An 11,295-nucleotide genomic window follows, 5' to 3' on the forward strand; every position below is an offset into this window, starting at 1 on the left:
AAACCTTCAAGACAAAAGATGTTGATAAGGGAGTGATTCCAAAGGCCTGAAGTAACAACTGAATCTGTGGCAGTGGATGGATGGGCCTTCCCAAGAAGAGAGCAAGAGAGATGAGGAGATGACAGAGGACAGAATTCATGCCAGACTTACTTAGGGGGTGAGAACTGAAAACTCGAGACAGTAGAGGTCAGAAAACAAGGTGAGTTTTTTAGGAAGGGTGAGGTGGGTGATGAAGTGAGTTATGGAAGATAAAGACTAAAATAAATTTCAAGGAGCACTACTTCCCCATTTGATGGGAAAAGTGTAGATAATAAAGCCATTGTGAATGATTTAGGTACACATAACATATGGAGAAAGAAATTGAAGCATTTAAATTTAAGATGTACTCAATTCGAGTCTTTGCCATGTGGACTTTTAATTGTTTTCCCATTTGTATTAAAAAAAAATTCTTGCACCCAGAGTACATTTGAATGAATAAAAAAATGGACACGCAAACAAAACAAAAAATAGCAAAAAATCTTCAAAGTCACTACTGCTAAAAGCATCTACATCTTTGCTATTCAGAGTAGCCTGGGGACCAGCAGCCAGAATTCCAGGTCCCATCCTAGACTTCCTGAGTCAAAACCTGCATTTTAACATGCTCCTCAGGCGACTCACTCATTAAATTCTAAGAAGCAGTGTTGTGCATAATACTCCTTTGTCTACACCTCAGCATAAGGATATACATGACCCCTGTCTTCCACAATATATATATGGATTCCTTACTTCACATTAGGAGATAATAACCAGGCTGTGAGACAGGATTTTCATTCTCAAATCTACCACTCAATGCCAGATGCAATTACATGCCTATCTCCTTTAAATCTTACTACAACCCTAAAAGGCAGGCAGCACTACTATTATCCCCATGAACAGATATAAAACTGAGACTTAGAGAAGTTAGTAGCTTGAACAAGGAGGTCATACAGCTTATAAGAGGCAGAGCTCAGAGTCCAACCCAGATCTGACTAAAGAAGTAGAATTCTTAAATATGACACTACCAAATGAGAGATTAGGGAGGGAAATAGCAATAAGATTAGCTAATGTCTATTAAGTACTTACTGTACACCAAGCATCATTTTAAGAGCTCAGCATACATTAACACATTCAATCCCCCACAAACATGCTATCAAATAGGCATGATTGTTATTCTTATTTTATAGGAGAGTATATTAGTCATCTCAGACTGCCATAAGAAAATACAGTAGACTAGGTGATTTAAACAGCAAAAATGTATTTTCTCCCAGTATTGGAGTCTGGAAATCTGAGATCAGGGTGCCAGCATGGTTGGGTTCAGGTGAGAATACTCTTCCTGGCTTATAGACTGCTGTCTTCTGTTGTGTGCTCACAAGGCCTTTCCTGGGTGTGTGCACATCAGGAAAAAGAGGCCTGCTCTCCTCTTCTTGTAATGAATACCACTAATCCTATCAGATTAGGACCTTACCCTTATGATCTCATTTAACCTTAATTATCTCCTAAAAGCCCTATCTCCAAATACGGTCACATTCAGGTTAGGACTTCAACATATGAATTATGAAGGGGACAGAACTCAGTCCATAGCAGTACGGAATCACCATATAACCATGATTAAGTAACGTTCATGATTTTTAATAACAACGTCATGATTAAATAACATTCACCCAGTGATGAATGGTGGAGCTTCCATTTAACTCATGGCAGGCTGGCTCTGGAGACCACACTTAGCTACTAGACTATGCTCTCTCTGAGGGTCAACAAACAGAGGGCATATTAAGCAAAACATAGCTCTCTCCATTGATGGTTGAAAATGTTTTGCTTAACAAATACTTTTACTCAAATGTAATTTCTCCCAAATATTTGTTTCCTATTAGTGTAACTGGGACAGTGTGCCTTTTCTTTTTCTTTTCCAGTGCCAGGACAACTAACAAATGTAAGGTGGGAGAAAATAGGTCAGATTGTATTGACTGAGTATTACTGGCTTCTAGGGGCAGATTTATTGAATGATGTCCTTCAATTGCATCCAGGCTTTCATAAAACCTATTATTCGACACTATCTTTCACTTTGTATCATTGTTTAAGGGTCTCTCCACTCAGTCAAGCCCCCAGAAGTGCCAATTAAAGGTGAGATTAAAGACACTCCACTCTGAACCTAGCAGTGGCACTGGTGTTTACCTGCTCATGAATTGACAGTGAGCTGAAAAGAGGTATTAAGTCAGGTGAAGCTCTTTCTGGACTGCTGGGCCAACCAGAAAGAGCCTGGGAGAGTAGCTGACAATCTGCAATTTTAGAAATGAAGAAATTACAATCAAGTCGAGGTGACAGATAAGTCCAATGCTATATACTGAATTCCTTACTCTGAGAATATTTTTATGTTCTGAACAAAAATGTTAAGAGAGGAGCATGGGTATGCTAATGGTCAAATCTGTCACTCCACTCTCATTTCCCATGGTCCCCCAAAACAGACTCTCTGCTTCAGCAAGCTTGATCACTCTTCATCGTGACCTAGATATATACTCATATATACATTTTGATTATGTTCATGGTGTTTCCTGTACCGGCAATGCTTCCTCACCCAGGCTCTCCAAATCTCATTCTTCAGCCCAGTTCAATTATCATGTCCTTTTGAGTTTTTCTCTCATCCTTCAAATTCAATTTGACCTTTAATCACACACAGCTCTATACTAATACGCCAGTGGGAAGACTTCTAATGGTCACACATATCTGGTTCTGTCTTCTCAATACATGAGAGGATTACATTTCCCTGTCCCCTTACAGATGGGCAGGGCCACGGGACTAATTCTGGTTAACTGATTGCATATGGAGATGAAGTATGTCACTGCCTTGCTGGGGTATTTAATTACCAGTATGGAAACATTCCTGTCTCTCTTCCCATTGTCACTGAAGTAGACAATGTTTCAAGTGGTAGCTTCCATCAACCTGAGTCCCAGCATAAAGATGAAATGGAACAGAGTACCCTGCTAAAGCACAAGGGGAAAGTAGCATGAGTGAGAAATCAACCTTCATTGTTTTAAGCCTCTGAAATTTGTGAATGTATGTGACTTTGTGGGTAGGGGTGTTATTACAGCACAACCTAGCTTATTCTAACTAATATAGTATTTCTGCTTTGAGACTATACATATATTATGGTGCGAAGAGTCTTCATTTATTCCATACTCAACAAATATTTATCAGAGTATCTACTGTGGGCCAGACAATGGCCTAGGCACCAAGGGTACAATGGTGAGAAAAACACAATATCACCGACCTCATGGTGGTCATGATCTAATGAAGGAGATAAATGTTCATCAAATAATTACATAAATAAACACAAAGTTTAAGGTAAAATCAGTGCTATGAAGAAAAAGTACATCTGACCTAGTTGGGAGGACCGCAGTTGGGAGGAAATCCTTTCTGAGAAGGTGATTTTTTTTTTCTTAACATCTTTATTGTAGTATAATTGCTTTACATTGTTATGTTAGTTGCTGCTGTATAACAAAGTGAATCAGCTATATGTATACATATATCCCCATATCTCCTCCCTCTTGCATGTCCCTCCCACCCTCCCTATCCCACCCCTCTAGGCGGTCACAAAGCACGGAGCTGATCTCCCTGTGCTATGCAGCTGCTTCCCACTAACTATCTGGTTTACATTTGGTAGTGTATACATGTCCATGCCACTCTCTCACTTTGTCCCAGCTTACCCTTCCCCCTCTGCGTGTCCTCAAGTCCATTCTCTACGTCTGCATCTTTATTCCTGTCCTGCCCCTAGGTTCTTCAGAACCATTTTTTTTTTAGATTCCATATATATATGGAATATTACTCAGCCATAAAAAGAAACGAAATTGAGTTATTTGTAGTGAGGTGGATGGACCTAGAGTCTGTCATACTGAGTGAAATAAGTCAGAAAGAGAAAAACAAATACCATATGTTAACACATATATATGGAAAAAGTGATTTTTGAGCTGAGTTACGCAAACTAATTAAGGGCAAACCAGGTAAAGACCAGAAGGAATGAGGAGGGGGAAAAGCATTTCAGGCAGAGAGTATAACAGGTATACATGTCCTGAGGGGGACAGCTGGGCAGTGGGGAGCATGACCAATGTGAAAGAACCAAAGAAATCAGCAAGATGGGGACCGACCATACCTTGTAGGCCAAGCCAAGGATTTCAGACTTTATCATAAAAGTAAATGAAACGAAAGCCATGAAAGAATTTAAAGATGGTAAGGAGGGGGGATCACTGCACCTCACTGTGACATGGGAAGCTCCTTCTCAAGGTTAAATTCTGATGTCAAAACTTGTGATACTATTCCTTTGATAGGATCAAAGAAAAACGTATCCCTCACACAGGTGGGGAGTTCCACCAAGTGAAGGGGTAGAGGACAGCTCTCTGGGAGGAGGTCCAGACCAGAGAGAGAGAGAGCAGAGAGTGAACAGGCATTTTATAGAGGAGAATTCCCTCCAGCATCACCTGTCTGGCACAAAATTTAAAGGAGGTGTTCAGGAAGAGCGTGGGCTTGGGGGTGGGTGGGAACAGAGGAGGGGCTGAAGCTTTATCATGGCGCTGAAGGGAGTGATAGACATGGCAAGAAATGAGGCTTCAAGATTGTCAGTACTAAATCAAACATCACTGAAGGTCCAAGTCTCTTTCCAGACTCTGTGGGGGGGGGGGGGGGGAGAATACAACATGGTTAATTTTGAATTGCAAAGGATTTTTCTGGCTATGCTGTAGATATTGGATTGCACATCAGGTAGGAGGGTGTTCTTTATTTGGGCACCAGTGGGGAGGATTTTGTAGTAGTACAGGTAAGAGATGACAGATTAGGCTAAAGTACTGGTGGTGGTGGTAGAGAGAGGGCCTGGAGCATAAATTGCTCTACAAACAAATACAACCAAATCATGGCCCCTTTGAAGGAACAGTTTCTAAGGTTAGTGTTCAGTATTTGTTATGACCCCAGCAGGGCTCCTCCCAGTTGTCCAATTCCCAACTCTCTCCTAAAAATGAGCCTGCAATTTAGCCTGTATCTTGACTCTCCCAATTTCACCGTGGCCTCCATTGCTCTTGACAGCGCTCTTAAGCTTGAATTTCTCCATGCTTTGTTGCAAATTAAGTCAGTTCCTTTGGGAAGAGATTAAGAACTAGTTATTTTATGGACTTCTTCTCCTCCCAGGCAAAATCTCTAAACCAGGGTTCTGGAGATGGGGGTGGGGAGCGTGACAAGCTTCTCTCAGTGTGACTGAGGGATGCTCCCACTCTGGAAGCTGAGCTTAGTGGGGACCTGGGGACAGTAGCCTGATGTCCTCTAGGCTTGTCTCTCCTGGTGTAGAATCACCATCTCAGGAGCCCAGGGGAGGGGGATGAGGACCTCAGCATCCTCACATGCTGTGCACAAGGTGGTGTCTCCATTCCACAAGTGGGACAAAATGGAAGAGGGAGCCCCTCCCTCTCTTGACTGCACTCATCCAGGGCTTAACCTTAGCAACAGGCACTGCAGCAGGATGAGAAATACAGAAGGCCTGCTCCTCCTGGGAAGAAATCCCTCTGGCTGGGAGCTGTTGAGGAAAGGGAGTCCCGCATTCCTGGCTGTACCAGTCTGGGGTGGAGCCCCCACCTCACTGAACTGGGAAGGGCATGAGAGGGAGCAGTCTTGGTTCAAATGGCACAGCCTTGCACCTTAGTTACTGAATTTTTTTTTTTTTTTTTTTTTTTTTTGCGGTACGCGGGCCTCTCACTGCTGTGGCCTCTCCCGTTGCGGAGCACAGGCTCCGGACGCGCAGGCTCAGCGGCCATGGCTCACGGGTCCAGCCACTCTGCAGCATGTGGGACCCTCCCAGACAGGGGCACGAACCCGCGTCCCCTGCATCGGCAGGTGGACTCTCAACCATTGCGCCACCAGGGAAGCTCCTGTTACTGAATTTTTGTAGCTGTTCTTGGATAGATGTTTCTTCATTTGCAGTTTGTCCTTAGGGCCATTTCCAGGGCTTTAAACAATTTTTTTTAAGTTTCACCGGTTTCCCCAGGGAATGAAACTAGTCACCAGAGCCCCTCCAGCTGTCCGCCAGAAGGTGGTCCTTTCCCTATGGCTCCACCTTGAGTTGCCCCTCCCCACTGATTCTGGGCATTGGCCAAGAAGAGGTTGCTAGCAAATGTGACATAAGCAGAAGCTTGCTAAGTGCTTGCTCTGTGAAGCTTGCCCTCTCCTAATGCTGGGAACCCTTTTACCACTATTTGAATGAGCCTGAGCTAGTGTCCTGGGGGATGGTGAGTCCACAGAGAGAGAGGCCCCAGCTATGCCAGGTGTCCCAGACCTCACAGATTAGGCCAAGAGAGGGTGGTGTTAGGAAACCCAGAAGGACAGAACATTTCATGGCAGGGATGCTAAAAGCAGTGAATTCTGCTGAGACATCAAATAAGAGAAGGATTGGAAGATTCATTATATTTGGAGGTACTAAGTTTATTGTCCATCTGAATAAGGACCATCTTATTAGTGAAATGGAGAGAAAAGACAGAGTAGAACAGATTCAGGAGTGACAGGAAAGGAAGGGAATAAAGGTAGTGAGACAGGCAAAACTGTGGGAAAGTGTGGTTTTGCAGGGCAGAAGAGGAGTGGGGCAGACACTGAGCCGTGGTTCTCAATTGGGGGAGGTTGTGCCCGCCATGGGACATTTGGCAATGTCTGCAGACATCTTTGATTGTCACAACTTGGGGGAGTGCTCTCACGGGTGCTCGTCCTAAGTTGCTGTGAAACATCCTACCACGCACAGAACAGCCTGGCAATAGTGGATTATCCAGCCCCAAAGGTCGAGAGAATCCCTAACAAAGAGGAAAAATTGAGCGAAGACAAGTGTTTTGTTTTGTTTTATTTGCTTTTGTTTGCTTGTTTTAAACATAGAAGATCTTGAATATGTTTCGATTCTCATGGAAAATATCTAGTTGAGAGGAAGAGGCTGAAGGTACAGAAGACAAAGGTGTAATTTTCTGTGGGTAAGAATTATTATTATCCTTTCATACAGGGGAGGATACTGAGATTCTGAGAAGATAAGTGCTTTGTCCCAGGTGGGGAAGTCAGTGAATAGTGGAGCCCCAATTCTCACTTTGCCTATCTGACTCTAGACCAGGTAGCTAAAGGAGCTCTTAATATTTTTGCTGTGGTGACAATAATTGTATCAACAATGGAAACTTCAACTAAACTAATATTGCATGTTTCTCCTACCTGCCTTCTGAAAGCTCTACTTTTACCCCAACTCATTTTCTTTACTGGACCATGTTATTAGTTTATTATTGAGGCTGAGTATATCATTTAGGGAAGAACCTTCATCTACAGTTCAGGCTCCAATCCTCTTAGTCTCATTTGTAACCACTTCCACCGCCATCTGGCAAGCATCATGTCCTCTTTGGGACCCATCTAAGGAGTCCAACCCTTCCTGTCCTCAAAATGCTCTGCAGTCCCAGTCATCACTTGGTGAGCCCTGTTCTCCTATCTGAGGGGTACAGCTGGCTCAAGTGTGCAGCACCGAAAAATGGACCACTCCAAATGAAAGCCGAACTCCACTGGATCTGGTTCTGAACTCTGACTCTTTCTCAGGTGTTCTCATTGCCCTCCACTCCAAAGGAATGAGTTGCAAAATACTAAGTATTAGCATTTTATAATAGCCAGATACCTTAATCATACAGTAACAACGAATGTGCAGTTACAGTTGCTAGAAGCACTTACGCTGTACCACAGGGACAATGATGGTGGCTGAGGGAAGTAAGAGAATGAAAAGCAAATAAAGAAATGCAAGAGGAAAGGCCACTTGGGGCCAAATAACACACTAATATGCTGTCATATCTGTAGAAGAAATCTTGAAAACAGTATCCATGAAGCAGTCCCCAGACTCACCCTAAAAGAGTCCAGGGAACATGTACCTTCCTCCCAATGAATCTGGCTGATCTCAAGGGAGACCAGAGAAGTGTTAACTTAATGCAAGGGAGTAAAGTATGGAAGATGAGAAAGAGCCATGAGTCCCCTTTCTTGTTTTAACAGATCCTTATCTGAGCTATTTTTAAATCTCTTTGGATAGATTTCAAAAACTCTCTCTCCTACTTTTTCCAGTTTTGAATATGTTTAGTCTCAAGAAAGTCTTGCACTGGGATTTTATCCAGGAGTACTTCTTATTTGATCCCCTTGCAATTCCCTCCTTACTCACTGGAGATGAAGATACTCTTCAGCACCACGTGTCAGATGACCCTACATGGACTTCAGGTATTTCTTCTTCCTCCCTCCCATCTACCTTTCTCTTCCTACTGTCTTCTCTCTTCCGCCCCCTCCATCCCTTCTTATTCCCCTCCTCCCTATCTTCTTCCTTCCTACCACCTTAACCTTCTTTTCTTTGAAGTGTTCGTAGAATATGAACCGGATGTGTTTGACTCCAAATCCCAAAAAATATAGGTGACATGAAGTATGGCTAACCACCCTGGACCTTAAGGTTATCTTTTAAGATATGCACTCTGATCTATTAAAATGTTAAAGTGCAAAGTTTTCTGGAATGTTATCAAATACATCAGTCTATTGAAAAGCAACAGAATTTCATCATTATTACTTTGCCAGGTTTTTCTGTGGCTTCTTTTGAAAGTGTATAGAAGTAGTTTAGCTTTTCCCCATTTCTGTGTATTCAATACCACATTACTGGAGCAGAATAAATGGTTGAAATGGCAGTTTGCCATAAGCTCTCCTAGCACTTTGAAAGGAGTGTATCAGAAGAGAATATCATTTACTGTTGACTAAAACATTAAAAGATGAAATAATAACATTTAACTCAAGTGCTTTTTGTGAAAAATCACTAAAAGTCTACCAGAAAAATATTGAAAACACTTTGGATCACAGCCGAGCCTTTGATTACAGAGATTGAATTAGAGTCTGTGCTGTTTTCCACATAGACCAAGCTTAAGAGGCAGGATTAAATGAAGATCTGGGATCCTTTCATCTTAGGATATTTCACTTCTGAACAGTGACTGAGACAAAGATATGGACGACTTATATTCAGCTAAAATTGAGCGTGGAAGGATCACTTTCCTGTTTTTCTTCCCACTCTTAGTATCTCTTTACACGGTTATGGCTTTCATTCTCCTTTCTAACATTTGCACACCATAGGCTATGATAGAGACCTGGATAAAACATAAAAGAGAAGCATCTTCCATGTGGGAACCATATCCCAAAGCCTGATGCCAATAAAGTGATGAGGAAGACAGGTGACAAAGTGATGTTAGGGAGTTAATGGCCTCACAAAAGACTCATCTCTTTTATTTTTTTTTCAAGTGAAAATGATGAGGAACAACTCGGCAGATTTTTTTTTTTTTTTTTTGCGGTACACGAGCCTCTCGCTGTTGTGTTGCAGAGCACAGGCTCCGGACACGCAGGCTCAGCAGCCATGGCTCACGGGCCCAGCCGCTCCGCGGCATGTGGGATCCTCCCAGACCGGGGCACGAACCCGTGTCCCCTGCATCGGCAGGGGGACTCTCAACCACTGCGCCACCAGGGAAGCCCTCAGCAGACTTTAATGTATGGTCTCCCGAACAAACTGACCCATGTCTGAGCCGCCTTCCCCACTGTAGATGGTCCCAAAGTGGGCATGGGAGCAGTATTCTAGCTAATATTGCTCATTCTGCTCAAATTATCTATCTCTGTTGTCCCTGTCTTCCCACTGCTGAGACTCAGAGAAGCTGGCCCTTCTGCTAGCCTCAAGTCACAGATAATAATATTGGCACAGTGATGGGTGAGCAACCTACCAGGCACCATGGTAGAATCTAATAAAGTAGTTGGAATTAGAGCTCATCCCCACAACTTCTCATGTTTAGCAATTATTACAGCAAAGATTGGAATTAGCTTCTTGCCTCCATGTAACTAAAGGAGTTTGATGCCACTATGCCTTGGTGAACAAAGAAAAAGGTTAATTGTCTATCAAGATTAATCTTTCACAAGTCAGAGTGTTGGACCAAAAGACCTTCTGAACTATCTTGAATCTCTAACATGGTAGGCTCTGAAGAAGGACACCCATCTTCCCTAAGTTTATTTAAAGAAAATTATTCAAACATGGAAGCCATTTTCATCTAGTTGTAGACTCCTTAGCATTTACCAGGATACAACAGTGATGGGCTGATTTTGCCCAACAGGTTATCAAATCCAGGCCCTCACTTTCCCTGAGTCATCTAATGTGAAAAATGACTCATGGAAAGCACTCTCTAATTGGTGAAATACTACACGCATATCAGGGGCTCTTATTTAAATGAATGAGTTATGATTTCTATCCTAATGGGCCCATTGCTACACTGTGTAAACTGAAGCTCTTTTCGGCTGTGTGTTATATCCTGGTATTTATTCAGGCTCATCGGAAGTCTCTTCCTCTTCAAACTATTATGTTCTACACACTTATAATACAATAACTTTCCTTGTATGCTCTTTCTCTCACATCCCTGTTGATATGTAAATGAGTTTTGCCCTAGTTTTCAAACAGAAAAGTTTGGATTCTCAAACAAAATGCCAGAATCCTGATAAAGCTTAGTAGATTCTATTTGTAGCTAATGAGATCAGCTGGAAACCAAGAATTCCTAGAGGAGCGTCATAGGCCAGCAAACTTTGAAATTGGTCGTTATATTGCTGCATTTGGCTATTTTCAAGTCGTCTGAAGGGTTCCTATTCACAAGAGAATATAACTTTCCAGCACTTTCCTACAGAGAGCACTTTGCTGTCCTTTGAATATCGTCCTGATGTTCCTTGGAAGGCAAGGCTCAGCAAGTCCTTCCCTTCTCTCTTAATCTGGGTTAACCTGGGAAGGGTAACCTTTACCTTCCTAATTCACACTTAAACAGGAGATGAATTCCTGGATGAATTACGCAGCTCAGGACCAGAAGGCTGGGGAGGTTCTTGAGGGCCAGTTAATGGGCTCAAGGGCTTAGGTCTACAGAAAGACAAACTGGCCCATCTGGTCCTGCAAGTCCGTTACTAGCTCCTCCCTCGCATGGATATTAACTACATCCTGAGGATCAAGAGAAGACTGCAACTTGTAGGATACACTTACTTGCTGCTGAATGATTGTAAGTTCTTGAAATGTGAAATGCCATTACCGAGAGGAGCTTAAACCTTTCAAAGGCATATTTAAGAGGAAGTTTGTTTAGGAAACTGATTTTCAAGGATATGGTTGACTCTTAAGAGTAACTCCAAAGGCAATCACGGTGTTAATTTGTAATGTTTAGTACACTAGTACATTCTAATAGAGATGTATCAAATATACCCTAATAT

Source organism: Stenella coeruleoalba (assembly GCF_951394435.1).
Source record: "Stenella coeruleoalba genome assembly, chromosome: 3".
Lineage (NCBI taxonomy): Eukaryota > Metazoa > Chordata > Mammalia > Artiodactyla > Delphinidae > Stenella > Stenella coeruleoalba.